The sequence below is a fragment of the Polypterus senegalus genome, chromosome 5 (genome assembly GCF_016835505.1).
Source record: "Polypterus senegalus isolate Bchr_013 chromosome 5, ASM1683550v1, whole genome shotgun sequence".
NCBI lineage: Eukaryota > Metazoa > Chordata > Cladistia > Polypteriformes > Polypteridae > Polypterus > Polypterus senegalus.
This window is the reverse complement of record NC_053158.1, coordinates 186,950,383-186,965,516: the sequence shown is the minus strand read 5'-3', so window position 1 is coordinate 186,965,516 and position 15,134 is coordinate 186,950,383.

Genomic DNA, 15,134 nt, shown 5'->3' with positions numbered 1-15,134 from the left:
GTTTACAAATAATCAGAATTTTTGGTGAGTAAAATTGTAATATTGCAAGTTTATGAGTTATTATTGATGTTTTTTATGTGTGTCGCGGCTGTGGCTGCAGTAGAAAGGAACTTGTTCATCCCTGGTTTGCCTATAAAATAAAGGCATTTAGTGTGGCTACAGGAGTATATACAGTATATATATACCCTGATCTACATACTGTCAAATAAACAAACCACACGTCGTGGCTCAACACGAGAGGCTTCGCCTCTAGCGCTGACGTCCAAGGTTCGATTCCCGAGAGGGGGTGCAGTGAGTGTGTACGCCTGATGAGCCCAGAATTAGGGCTGAAACACGTGCAGCGTACTGTTTGCATTATTTGACAGTAAAACTATTTCAATATATTCAATATATATATATATATATATATATATATATATATATATATATATATATATATATATATATATCAGTGCTTCCCGATTCATTTTACCCTCGCACCCCCTTGGTTTGAGAAGAACTATGAAAAAATATGAGGTTAACGCAGAAAAACAGATCACCAATTGAAGCTTTATGAATAATGGATACATTATTCGCCATCAATAATTGTTTTGGTAAAGCCATACTCAGTGTAATCCTCCTTCAATTTTATAATTTTTCCGCCACTAGCCATGATTAAATGAACGGTAAAAAGTAAGAGCGGCGAGGTGACTTATTCAGGCAGGCAGGCGACAGCTCAATAGCTCGAATTTGGATATAAGTAGGTTCTATTTAGTCGACAGAAATATCTTTGGTAGGAATGGAAGTTGAATTTAGTCTTTAAATTTCTATGGTGAAGAAAAATGTATGCAATGATGACTAAATTTAACTTACATTCCTACCAAACATATTTCTGTCGACTAAATAAAAATTATTTATATTTAAAATTTAAATAGAACTTGAACAGATACGATACTTCATAATACCCACGCAGCACGACAGTAAGTGAACGTAAGAGCAAGAGTCATCTGTTTTAACAAGCAGCATATTGCACTGATACGAAATAGCCTGCCCATTTAATTATTTAGGAATGGATAGATAAATTATATATTATATATATTATATATTATAATTATATATATATAGATAGATATATAGATATACAGTATATATATATATATATATATAGATATAGATGTAGATAACAGTGACAAAACAATTACATTGATTACATTGACAATCATGTTACGTTATTTTCAAAATGTTTCCTTTTCTTTTTCATTACTTCTTTAACACACTACTTCTCCACTGCAAAGCGCGGGTATTTTGCTATATATATATATATATATATGTGTGTGTATGTATGTGTGTATGTATATATATATATATATATTTATCTGTATGTATGTATGTATGTATATGTATGTGTATATATATGTATATATATGTAGATGTGTATATGTATATATGTATAGATATGTGTATGTGTAGATATGTGTATATGTAGATATGTTTATATGTATATATGTATATGTATATATGTTTATATGTGTGTGTGTGTGTGTATATGATAGCAACACTCATAACAGTGACAAAACAATTACATTGACAATCATGTTATGTTTTTTTTTAAATGTTTCCTTTTCTTTTTCAGAACTTCTTTAACACACTTATTCTCCGCTTTGAAGCGAGGGTATTTTGCTAGTTAAAATAAATAAATCACTGTCATTTTTGACGGTGTGAATCTTAGCGCTCCTTGACTGCTACAATGGACCCAAGTTCCTCAGCACACACAGGCTTTTAGTCATGTGAAACACTTTCTCCACAAGCATTTCCCACGGCAGCAACATAGTACAGCAATAAAGCAGCACACATAGTATAATAATAAAGTCTATAGCACCTTATCTTTGCCTTCTCTTATCTCTCTCTCCCTTCATCCTGTTTTCTAAGTCTGCCTCCACTCCTTCTGGCAAGCTTTGTCCTCCAACTTCTGACTCTGGCTGCTCGAATGAAGTGAGGCAGGGTCTTTTATGCTGCACCCAGGAGCACTCCATTAGAATGGTATGGAAGTACTCTCAGATGTGGCAGAAGCCCAATAAAATAGGGCTTGCCAATTCATACAGCACCCCCTGGCAGCACCTCCAGAACCCAACAGGGCTGAGCCCACAAACTCCAAGTCCCAGTGTGCCCAATGGGAATCTGGAGAGCTGTAGCAACCCAGGGGAGCTGCCACCTAGTGCTCCGGAGGAGATAGTTCCCTGTGCCTGGTTTCTCCCCTGGACCTTCCACTATTGAGACGTCCTTTCCGGATAAGGCCCCTGGTTGTCGGCCACAGCAATTTGTGTCTTCAGTACTCAACACTTAATTAGTGTGACACAGTGGAAATCATTGCAGTCATTAGATTTGACATGAGTGTAGATGTTCAAAAACTCAATTAAATTCACAACATAACACCTCAAATAATGTGTTTCTGTAGTGTTTTCAATATATTACAGAGTGAATATAATTTAAAAATTACTCATTTTTGTTTGAACTAGCATTTTTCATACTGTCTCAAGTTTTTTGTTGTATATGTCAGCATAAAACAGTCTGCCAGCTTGAGTTGTAAAAATATGGAATGTTCTTCTGCAGTTTCAAATGACTTGTTCCTGGGTGCACCAAGGACCCTCATGGAGTGCTAATGGAGTCTACCTTTGGGAGAATTCAGCAGTCTCCATACAAATGCAACTCATCCAATGCACCCCTGATGGTCTTCGTGGCTGCAGTAAAGTGAATGACTCCCTTTTGTTGTGTTCTGCCTTTAGAGACATCTGAGATGAAGCAGTGATCTGTAAAAAGAGGCAACGCCTCCCTTACAAAGCCAGCATTTCCTCAATTTTTATAACTAATGAAAGACCCTTTCATTTTTACTCTTAGCAATGGGGCTTTGGCAAGCTGGACAGGCCACATGGGTCATAAGTTCAAACCTGATGTGGAACCCCGTCTCCTCCCCTCCTTTCCTACGCTGTCCAGATGGCCCCTTAAAAGGAGAATATTAAAGTCTGGGCATTGTTCTTTTTTAAGTCATAGTTGGGAATACATTCTAATTTAATGAATTTTACAAAAGGCATTGGCTCAGCTGCTTTGCTGTCGTTTACGTCTATTTTTTGCTAGTAGGAAATACTCCTTGTATGGTCTATCTTTGATATGAGGACCCTCCATGTGGGGCTGCCTCTACAATAAATCATTGTAAAAAAAAAAAATTGAAGCTTCAAGCAAATAGGCATTGCAGCTGGCTTGAACATTGCATAAATGGCTGAAGTATAGTAGACTGACATTTTCATTTAAATGACATATTACAGCCTGTCCTAAAGTGACAACATCTCATGAGTTGATGCACTGAATGCCATGTCATTCAAACTCCTACAAGCCTCGTTAATGAATTTGTGAGGCTGTGTAACGTCACAAACCCCTCTAAAGGGTGGCACAGCCATAATAGAACTTTAATGCCAAAGACATTTAGTTGCAAAAACAGTCAAAACAGAACAAAAATGACAAATACCCAAAATGTTTTTTTAACAGATTCTCACAACTTCTTTCCGATTCAAAATACTGGTGAGGTATATTGTCTTCTCAGACTTGTGTATTGTCACAGAAATTAAAAGAGCCACAGAAAGGTTTGGTGCAGCCACCCGTATATTATTCCATGGCTGCAAAATGGTTAAAGATTTATTCTGATATGTACAGATGGGGGTCCAGAACAGATTTGGGGGGATAGAGGAAAGGTGGCAGCTTTATAGGCCAGTATAGGAAGTAACCTCAAAGGGGCCAGAACCGGAAGGGTCTTCATCCATAGGCTCATGCCCGGAAGTTATGTCAAAGGGGTTGGAACCGGAATTGAAGTCATCAGGGCAGGCGGTCTGCAGAAAAGAGAGAAAAACAGTTAGTGTACTCCACTACCTCCCCGTCTGGCTCGGGATTACTCTCATTCAAGCCCTTTAACTGTCTCCCAAGCTCACGTGTGTGGCAGTATCTTCATTTTTCTTTCTTTCTCTCTCACTAGACTCTACAACTGTGCTACTCATATACCTGAATATGTACCTGTAGCTCCACCCACCGGACTATACCATTCATACCAGACACAAAACGGTTCCTTTATATCTTTATCTTTGTATCTTTTTACTATACAGCAGTCTCTAATCCATCATATCAAAGCATCTTAATATACTACAAATTAAATATTTTTACACAATAAACTCTCATTACTGTTAGTTAAACACAAAAAGCTCTGTGATAATGTTTGGGACAATGACACAATTTTCCTTCATTCCCCCTCTGTTCCGCAGTTTTAAATTACAAATCAAATAATTCAGATATGATTAAAGTGCGCATTGCAGACTTTCATTGAAGGGGATTTGCATATATTCAATCACACCATGTAGAAACACTTTTTATATATTGTCTCCCCTCATTTCAGAAGACAATAATATTTGGGACACAGAATTGTTGACTGACTCAATACTTTGGCCGGATTGTGCATCTATGTAAGTAGGTATTCTATAAGAGAGGATATTTCATTATTTCAATATTAAGTGGTAAACCCACCACAATTAAAAACCTAAATATCCCAAAATCTCAAAAATGCTTTGATTAATTTGATTGAATTTTGTTTACATCTTGGAGAAAAAGCCACAATTTTTCTATATATTTGTTGATATCTATCTGTCTAACAGTTTGAATATGAGGTACAAGGTAGGTCAAGTTGCAACATACAAGAGAACTCGTACCTCAATATAAAACCACTAGAAACACAGGCAGCTTCCTGCTGAGCGTTGCTGCCACATGTCAGTTACCTACTAAAGTCCTGTAATCTAGTGAACAGCTATTGATTTTTTTTTTTCCGGCAGGAACAGCTTGCGGAACATAGTGCTAAAAATGAACTGTCTGTAGTTTTGCATGTGATTGCTGTCACACACATGAGCTTGGGGAGCAACCTAAGGGCTTAGGTAAGTGTGATTTACCGCCAATACACTAGGGGGCACTGTCCAATAACACTGTCTCTTCCCTCTCTCCCTCTGGAGAAAGGAAGATTGACAACGCTCCTACTCTGACATCAGTTCTGGGGTTAGACCACCTGGACCCACTTTTCCTCCCAGAATTCCTATTAAAGGGGGCCAACGCCATCATGCCAGTAGAATATCTTAAGAAAAACATAAAATCAGCCTTTGTATAGTACCGCATGTTTCTTTTCACTCCTTTTGTGTATTTCAATATACAGGGTTTGGCTTTGAGTGCCCCAGACCCTTTATCTGTGCCTTGTGTCTTCCTACATTGCGATAAAGGTATTCTTTGGAAACAACTAGATTTCCTGGAAGATGAATATATTCATGATAATGACGGTGATCAAGATGGTGACACTCATTTGGATGATGTGGAATCTGTAGGCTCTGGTACTGATGCAGATAACTGCCCTGAAGGTGTTTCTTCATTATAAAGCATCAGACTTGTCAGGACTATCAGGACAGAACTATTTGACATTCTGCCCCCTGCTTACTGTCTATCATCTATCTATCTATCTATCTATCTATCTATCTATCTATCTATCTATCTATCTATCTATCTATCTATCTATCTATCAACAAGTAACATTTTATCTTCACCACTAATAGTGCTTGGAGTTCTGTCCATAGTGTTCAATTTGTGTTTCATGACAGCAGAGAATCTCCTTGGGGATTAATAAAGTATCTATCTATCTATCTATCTATCTATCTATCTATCTATCTATCTATCTATCTATCTATCTATCTATCTATCAACAAGTAACATTTTATCTATCAAAAAGTGATGTTTCTATTATCTATCTAACTATCAATATATGTATCTATCTATCAAATAGTAAAATTTTATCTATCTATCTATCGATCAAATAATAATGTTTCAATCTGTCTATCTATCTATCTATAAATTTGTAAAATATTATTTATCTATCTGTCAAATAGTAAACTTTTATTTATCTATCTATCTATCAAATAGTGTTGTTTCTATCTGTCTATCTATCTCTCTATCTATCTATCTATCTATCTATCTATTTATCTATCTATGTGTCTGTCTGTCTGTCTATCTATCTATCTGTCTCATGTTATCGTGTGTCACTAAAGATTCTGTAAATGCGTGAAGGTCTATTATAACCTTGGCCTGCCCGAAGCTTGTGGTACAAGAGGACTGCCTCATCCTGAAGCTTCTCTGACATCTAAAGATGATCTTTTCTTTCTTTTAAATTGTCTGTCTGGTGAATGGTGGATGCCTAATTGGTGTAGGCAGTGTACATTTTGAGTTAGGTGGGAATATATGATAATTTGAAGTGGGGTGTGTTTTTATAAAGATTATTAACAAGATCGATGAGTTTTTCCAAGGCTTTAATGAGGAGAAGGCGGTTCTTTTCTTTTGTTAAGCAGTGGCTGGCTATCGCCAAACTGAGCCATGCATGTCAATCTTTGAGGGCAATTACATTGCCTTGCATCGCTGTTTGCTAGTTAGATGTGTTATAATTAGAGTGCTGGCTCTCACACTCAGGCAATGGCCAGATTTGAATCTGTATCTTTGTGGCCCAGTAAATAGCTCGATGCCTTGGTTACAAATAACAAGCAGGTCACATTCCTTTCTGCATTCACTTTTGACTTCCATCATTCTAATGCAAAGAAAGAATGGAATGTCGCCTCACAATCCTCCCTTCCTCCCTGCTGCTATCATTTTCTTTCAGCATGAGCCTGACTGGTTTAGCGGGAAGCCTCTGCATAAATTCAAGCCAAAGGAACCCAATCCTGACCAGGCTGCATGGCTCTCTGCTGTTCTGTAATTAGTGAGAAGCCTGAAAAAAGTCCCGACCTGTGTGTTAAAGACAGCAGGTGGCAACAGAAAGCAGTTTTATAGAAAGGGGCGTAAGTAGGCTGGATCCTCTGATAATTGGACTCCCAGGAGCCAAAGAGGCCTGATGAGATGATTAAGACCCATCATGTTGTAGGCTCCTTTATGATGTTAAAGACAAAATTCAGTGGGACATTTTTTTTTACCTTATTGTATCCCTGCTACTTTATAAACCTGCCTCTCCTTCCTCCATTGTTCCATCAGTGCCGGCATTCAGCCAATAGACCATTGTTACTGGCGGACATGCATATTAAAGTGACAAGAAGCACAACAGGCTGCTACTGTGTGGCTGTGTGTGTTTTCTTCAGCAGATGTGAGCATGAGCTGCTTTCGGTGTCCTTGCCACCCTGTCGCTGCCCTGGTAGGGTGGCATTGCTTTAGATATTCATAGTAGATTTTGTTTATTCTTGAAGGCTGCTGACTCATAATGTAAACTGGAGTTTCAATGCATACACACTGTCAAATAGTGTGGTGGCTGTAACAATGGGGAAAAAGACCAGCACTTGTCAGCAGCTGGCAATATGAAGATATTGTGAAGAAGGCTTACTGTAAATCAGCCGATCATGCATACTGTATGTGTTTGGAAGTAACTATCCATCTATTTGCTGAACCTGTTTACAGTGGAAAGAAAAAGTATGTGAAGCCCTATGGAAATAACTGCATTTACTTATACATTTGTTTTAAAATATGTTCTGATCTTCATTTAGGTTACACGAACAACCACAGTTTGGTATAACTAATATCACACAAGGTATTGTACTGTACTTGTACACATTGCATACATCGTTCAAACATTCATTGTTGGAAGAAATACAGTATGTGAATTTCTGCACGGATGACTGGAATCAGGAGGTAGCCAACCAATGAAATGAGATCAGAGGTGTGGTTTAGAGCTACATTAACCAATAAAAAAAGACTCAAACATTTTGTGTTTGCTATTCACAAGAAGCATCTGGAGGTGTGAGGCCTGCCTCACAAAAAATGAGATCTCAGAAGATCTTCAGTCAACAGTTGTTGATTTGCATGAAGCTGGGACAGGTTGCAAAGTACTTTCAAAGATTCTAGATATTTGTTAGTCTACAGCTAAACAGTTAAATAAATTGTGTAAAATTGTAGACAAGTGTGGCAAAGGTGCTATATAGGCATCGACCCAACACAGACTGACAATGGAGGCACTGGTAAAAATAAACAAAAAGATTTATTCTTTGTGTTCTTCAGCCATGGGGCACATCTTCCCAGTGTCCCACAGGACCTACACAGTCCCCAAAACACATACAAAAGAAAACACCCCAAAACCACACTCTTCTTTCTCCACTCCTCCCAGGCAGCGTTGTCCTCCTCCTCCCAACTCTGGCACCCTGAGTAGTGGCTGCAGGCTCCTTTTATAGCCCACCTGGAAGTGCTCCAGCTGGTAATTGGCCTAATTAGGCTGCACTTCCAGGTGTGGCTGCATTATGGCCCACATGGCCTCAGGAAGCCGTGCAGCTCTCCCTCATGGTGGCCACGGAGCCCAACAGGGTAGAGCTCCAGTGTAACACAATTGTAGCCCCAATGCAACTCAGGGGGCTGCCACCAAGTGTTCATGGGGGACGTAGTGTGCATCCCATGGCTGCTCCCCCGGATCCAGTGTCAAAGGGGCATCCTGGATGGGCATGGGTCCTGGCCATCCACCACACCAATTAGTGAGTTTTTCTGACATGGCATGATTGCATTTCCAATAAGACAGCAATGTTAACTTACTTAAGTTTTTGATTTAAATGTGATGTCAGAAGGTTGATGCTATGCATCCTCGTCTGTGGTTCTGCTAGAATAGTGTCAGCATCATTATACACTTTCACTGGTTAAAAATGTACATCTTCTGTGTTTTCTTCATTATCAACTCTCTTAATGGCAGTCCTTTCCTCCTCTTTTTGATGAGGTGAAACACACCGTTTAGTTTAAAATGCATATTTTGCAATTCATATTTTAACAAAGGTAGCTGCTTATAGCAACTCCTATGCCATCAGTGGTGTTACTTCATTATCCCTTACTTTCAACACAGGGGCTCCAAAGGGCTGGGTTCTGAGTCCTCTGCTATAGCCCTTTATACTGTCAAGCTTGGGTTACAAAGTTGCACAGCAGAGTACAGAAGGTTTTCCAAGGAGTAGAGACATTGCTGTTCAGGCAAATGCAAGTCTCTTTCAGAGGCGATCCAGCCTCACAAGGAATCAGCTGTCAGACTTGACACTTCAGTCCCAATTCCTGCTGAAAAGAACACAAAGTTTTCTTCATCAAAGGGGTACAGAGGCTCGGAAGCAGTGGCTGGAGCAGAGGGAGAGAGACACAGAATGGTCGCGGCTCAGTCTTTTAAATGTTTAAGGCCCCACTTGTGGAGTATGTTGCACAGCAAGCCAGTATGCCTGCAGCTCAACCTACAAAGAGTAGCTGAAGTGTGTGTTTATTTCCCATTGAAAAACTGTTTAAGAGGGGGTTTCTGAAGGGTGGCCACGTCCCCCTGCAGCAGCGGTCACAATACACATAACTGACTGTGTAGTTGTACATAACTCTAATATAATTGTCAAGTTTACTAATGACAAAACTATAGTAGCCTTGATCTGTAACTGCAATCAGCAGGTTTACCTGGATGAAGTGGAGAGTCTGTTACAATGGTGTCAGGACAAGTCTTTTCCTGAATGTCAGTAAGGCAAAATAGTTAATTGTGGACTTTGGGAGGAAACAGCACTACCACACCATCAGTATTAACAGCTGTGGTGTATGGCCGGCCATTTATCCCGGCCAATACCTCCAAGCCACCAGGTGGAGCCCTCCCTGCAGTATGGAGGTTCCCCAAAGACCAGCAGGGCATCATGGACAATGCAGTTTTTATACACCGCCCTGCTGGATGCCATGGGGGCCACTAGGTGTCGCTGCAGGGAGGAACAACGATTATTTACCCTACCCCCCGGAAGTATGTCCGAGTCACATGGACAAGGGGAATGACGTACTTCCGGGGTGAAGAAAAGGAATTTTTATCTGACGCAGAGGTGATAAAGGATCACATGGACTGGAGATTGGAACACTTCTGGGAGAGGGTGCTTTGTGCACTGTGGCATAAAAATAAAGTCAACTTGTGGACTTTTATCTGGTGTCTAGAGTCATGGACAAGGGTTCAAGGGAGTGATACTGCCCCCTATCTGTCAAACAGCACTCTAATGGAGAGGCTCAGCAGTTTTAGAAACCTCAGTGTCCATATAAGAAAGGACCTGATCTGTTTCAATCACAATGAAAACTTGGTGAAGAAGGTATTACAACATTTTAAGCATCTCAGGTACCGATACAGGGAGATTAAGCTGTACTCCCAGATACTGAGGAACTTCTGCATATAAGCCATAAAAAGTATCATGACAGAAAGTATTACTGCCTGGTTTGGAAACAGCACATGGTAGGACCACAAGGCTAAGAAGAGAGCTGTAAACATGCCCAGGACATCAACGCCAAGCAATGTCGAACCAGGGCAAAGAAAATGATCAGAGATACCATTCATCCCAACAATGGCCTCTTCTCTGTGCTGCAGGCAGCGTAAAGCCTGAAGACCAGTTCAGAGAGACAGAAGAGAAGCTTCTTTCCATAGTCCATCTGTATTCTAAACAAGGGCAGGGCCTAGAGCTACATGATGACCTATTGTAAATTCTCACATTAAATTATTTATTACCAGCAGCTTCTGCCCGTGCAGTTGTGAAAAAGAACAGTGAGGAGGGCCCTGCCCGGCTCCCCACTCCTGATGTCATGCTCCCCCTCCCCTCGCCCCACAACCTCTGTCTTGGATTGGCGTGAATATATCGTTCCTGCAAGCAAACTATGATTCTTAGCGCAATGAGAGAAGTCGTAAAATGAACTGGAATGTTCAAGCAAATTATAGAAAAAACACAATCTAAATCCATTAAGTAGTTCTTTCATTCACTAGCTAAGCAGAGGTAAGGTACGCCCCGAGAATGGTGCGTGAGTGAGGAGGGTACCCCCCCCCACACACCCTCGGCCAACTGCGTGTCTCTTGGATTCACGCAAATAAATCAGTACAGCAAGGGAACTATGAAACTTAATGCAGTGGGAGAAGTCGCAAAATCAACTGGAACGTTCAAGCAAATTATAGAAAAAAGCCCAATCTAAATCCATTAAGTACTTCTCTCGTGAAAAGCGGACAGACAGACAGACAGACGTTGCATTTTTATATATATAAAGATGTGGTTTTATAATATTAATACTAGGGGGTTCCCCCCTGCTCACTTCACTCGCCAGCCACTTCACATTTCTGCCGCTCACGTTGTGAAGAAGGGGGCTGAACGCACTCCAAGGAGACGCAGTCGCTCCTCCGAAACCCCTTCTTAAATGTTGATGCAATGGGAAGCAAATAGTTTTTTTTACCTCCTTTTTTCTCGATCAGCTGCTGGCTTGCTGCTGCTGCCGTGCTGCATGAATTGCATCTCGTGCGGTGCTTCAAACATTTAAAAGCCTGTACAGCATCTGTCCTCCTGCTTGTGTTTAATTTCCAGGCCCAGGTGTGGTTAAATCTTTTGGCACAAAGTCCTGTCTCGCAAGACGTGAGTTCTTGATATTTTTTAGTTTATAATTTAAAAACGGAATAAGAATCTGAAAATCTAACAACATCACATTAAAGTACAATAAATTCTGAAAAGAGTGATATCAAACATATATATGTAGGTTTTGAAATAAGCCTGATTTAAAGCAAGACAAAAAACGTGACATTAAAAATGTCACTGTTGCACTTTTAGGCTTAGGATTTTATATACAGTGCATCCAGAAAGTATTCACAGCTCATCACTTTTTCCACATTTTGTTATGTTACAGCCTTATTCCAAAATGGATTAAATTCATTTTTTTCCTCAGAATTCTACACACAACACCCCATAATGACAACGTGAAAAACTTTTACTTGAGGTTTTTGCAAATTTATTAAAAATAAAAAAATTGAGAAAGCACATGTACATAAGTATTCACAATCTTTGCCATGAAGCTCAAAACTGAGCTCAAGTGCATCCTGTTTCCCCTGATCATCCTTGAGATGTTTCTGCAGCTTCATTGGAGTCCACCTGTGGTAAATTCAGTTGATTGGACATGATTTGGTAAGGCACACACCTGTCTATAGAAGGTCCCACAGTGGACAGTTCATGTCAGAGCACAAACCAAGCATGAAGTCAAAGGAATTGTCTGTAGACCTCCGAGACAGGATTGTCTTGAGGCACAAATCTGGGGAAGGTTACAGAAAAATTTCTGCTGCTTTGAAGGTCCCAATGACCACAGTGGCCTCCATCATCCGTAAGTGGAAGAGGTTTGAAACCACAAGGACTCTTCCTACAGCTGGTCAGCCATCTAAACTGAGCAATTGGGGGAGAAGGGCCTTAGTCAAAGAGGTGACCAAGAACCCGATGGTCACTCTGTCAGAGCTGCAGAGGTCCTCTGTGGAGAGAGGAGAAGCTTCCAGAAGGACAACCATCTCTGCAGCAATCCACCAATTAGGCCTGTATGGTAGAGTGGCCAGACGGAAGCCACTCCTTAGTAAAAGGCACATGGCAGCCCACCTGGAGTTTGTCAAAAGGCACCTGAAGGACTCTCAGACCATGAGAAACAAAATTCTCTGGTCTGATGAGACAAAGATTGAACTCTTTAGTGTGAATGCCAGGTGTCACGTTTGGAGGAAACCAGGCACCGCTCATCACCAGGCCAATACCATCCCTACAGTGAAGCATGGTGGTGGCAGCATCATGCTGTGGGGATGTTTTTCAACGGCAGGACCTGGGGGACTAGTCAGGATAAAGGGAATGATGACTGCAGCAATGTACAGAGACATCCTGGATGAAAACCTGCTCCAGAGCGCTCTTGACCTCAGACTGGGGCGATGGTTCATCTTTCTGCAGGACAACAACCCTAAGCACACAGCCAAGATATCAAAGGAGTGGCTTCAGGACAACTCTGTGAATGTCCTTGAGTGGCCGAGCCAGAGCCCAGACTTGAATCCAATTGAACATCTCTGGAGAGATCTTAAAATGGCTGTGCACCGATGCTTCCCATACAACCTGATGGAGCTTGAGAGGTGCTGCAAAGAGGAATGGGCGAAACTGGCCAAGGATAGGTGTGCCAAGCTTGTGGCATCATCTTCAAAAATACTTGAGGCTGTAATTGCTGCCAAAGGTGCATCGACAAAGTATTGAGCAAAGGCTGTGAATACTTATATACATGTGATTTCTCAGTTTTTTTATTTTTTAATAAATTTGCAAAAACCTCAAGTAAACTTTTTTCACATTGTCATTATGGGGTGTTATGTGTAGAATTCTGAGGAAAAAAATGAATTTAATCCATTTTGGAATAAGGCTGTAACATAAAATGTGGAAAAAGTGATGCGCTGCGAATACTTTCCGGATGCACTGTATATATATAGAGCAGATAATGTTGTCATTGTACATATTGATATTTATTGATATTTATAGAGTTGTGGTGGACAGACTGGCATCCTAACCATGAGAGAGGGTGGTTCCTTACCCAGATCAGTGGCTATAAGGGAAGGATTTGGATGGACAGGCGTCCTAGCCAGGGTATTTGCGGATAGCTTTCCTGGCCAGAACGATTTAATAGAAGGACAGGAAATAACTATCTCTTGGGGCCATGTAGTCCCCCATTATACCAGATGACAACATCCCTTTGATTGAGCTTCCATTTGTACACTTGCACATCACTTTGGGAGTTGTAATCCTGATGGACAGCCCTGTCGGGGAGCATGGATACAATCAGAGGGAGTTGTGAGGAGAGGACTCACAAATTTTAAGGAGGTTCTGCCTGACCAGGAAGTGCTTCCAGGATGTAATCATGTGGCACAAGAACTACTCCCAGGCCTGTCATTAAAGAAGCTGCTCAGGCTCATCCAGGTGAGTTGGAGATGGGAGGTGGAGATCAAGGCTTGAATGGAGGAGAGTAGAGGAGAATAAATATGTGAATTGTGGTTGTGAGTATTTTTTTGAAGAAAGGACCTGAAAAAGGTATTTGTATATAATAAAATTTACTTTATTTCGAACCCTTGGCTATGTATGTGCACTGTGTCTGGAGTCTGAGGTGCTGCAATGCCCCTTACTGGTCACAATTAGTATGTGACAAATACAATTTGATTGTTTTCAATGAATTCTCGCTATGGTCCTGTCTCTGTTTCATGACACAGACCTAGTGAGTCTGGTCTGGCTTATAATATTTTGAGGTCTGCTGTTACGTTTTTCTTATTTTGATGTTATGCTGATAGAATAGCTTTGCAGTGTAACTCATAACACCAAAGCATCCTTGCCTAGTGACAAGGGCTTTGTACTGTAATCTCCTAGGTATCAGTTATCCAGAAAACCATTTTGTTCACCATATAACATCACTGCTGCTATCGTTCTTAAAATATCTAACTGTGCCTTCAGAGACAGCAAAGTGTTGCATCTGGATGCCCTTAAAATCTTGTGACATTTCAAAAATGCTTTCAACTCTTTTTGAATCTAAATTGGAGACTTTTGAAGATCAGATCTGATACTTAGCCATTGTAGCTGGGTCTGACACATTAAACTGTAACAAGACAGTTACAAATGGAAAGCAGAAACAGTGAATGGCACTTCAGTTAGTTCTTATGCTTCACTGCTCAAGGAGATGCGCAACACATCCCGGCCTGGTCACTGTCTGTGTTGAGTTTGCCCATTCTTCTGTGCCCATGGTCAAATTCATCAGGATATTTCACTTTTCTCCACCCTTGTGTGTGTGTGTGTGTTTTAAGTTTACTGATAACTCCAAATTGTTCCCAGTGTGAGCGTGTTCTGCTGAATAGTTAGTATGTATAATCTTTCCCTACCAAAAACAAGTGCCTTCTTCTTACCTTTTGTCCATTGCTTAGTTCCTCAACACCAACAGACACTGTGAGGGGCCTAAGTCCTGATCACCAAGTTTTATTCCAAATAAGCTTTTTTTTCACAAAATCTATTATGTTTTGTCTTTCCAAAAGCATAGCAAAAGCGGGACACGGCCCCTAGAGCAGGGGTGGGCAAAGTCAGTCCCAGAGGGCTGAAGTGGCAGCAGGTTTTTGTCCCAACCCAGTTGCTTGATTACAAAGCAATCCTTGCCAATTATTTAATTTAATGGCTTGCTAGTGCTTTAACTCTGCCATTTCAGGTCTTTCTAATATTCTAGATTTCCAAGGATGCCATCCAAATGATCTGAAGTCTAAAACTGATGAGTTAATCAATTTGGATTGTATTGACCCC